Below are 730 nucleotides of genomic sequence, written 5' to 3'. Positions count from 1 at the left end.
CAAGAAAAGATGGATGTTCACTTTGTTGCACAACAAACAGCTCCTCACCAGTTTGATACTAATAATTGGATTAATCCATACAGGTCATTATTTTTTTCCAAATAATATTTCTTTACAATAAATTTTTATCTCTTTATTTTCCTTTTAGAGTCATTATTTTGTTATTATTGCAGTTCAAATATCCAGGAGAGCCTACTTCAAGATTGGATGAATGAAGGAAAGAGAATAGCAAATAGTTCTGGAAATTACGCATATAGCCCTTCCTTTCCGAGTTCTTCACAAAATGGGAGTATACCATTTTTTCAAAGCCAAAACTCGTCACCTTATATTCCGTTGCAGGTAATACTTTTGAAAAATACAGTACCTAGGACCTCCAAAAAAAGAGATATTTTTTTTTTAAAAAAAAAATTGATATATTTTTTATCCGCACAATAGAATCAACAACAAAACATAATGATAGATGTCCATGAGAATCCTACACAAACATTTGGACAATCACAGGTACATTAACATTCTTAAAATATTATTCCTTGTAAATATCTCTTTAAGAACTCAAGCTATTTTTTTCAAACAGAAAATTTATATAATTATTTTTATTTGTGCAATAGAGTCAGGAACAAAACATGATGGTAGATTCCCAGCAGAATCCAACACAAATATTTGGACAATCACAGGTACATTTGTATTCATGAAATATTATTCCTTGTTAAATCCTTTCCCCCCCCCCCCC

The sequence above is a fragment of the Solanum pennellii genome, chromosome 4 (assembly GCF_001406875.1).
Source record: "Solanum pennellii chromosome 4, SPENNV200".
Lineage (NCBI taxonomy): Eukaryota > Viridiplantae > Streptophyta > Magnoliopsida > Solanales > Solanaceae > Solanum > Solanum pennellii.
This window is presented reverse-complemented; position numbering follows the sequence as displayed.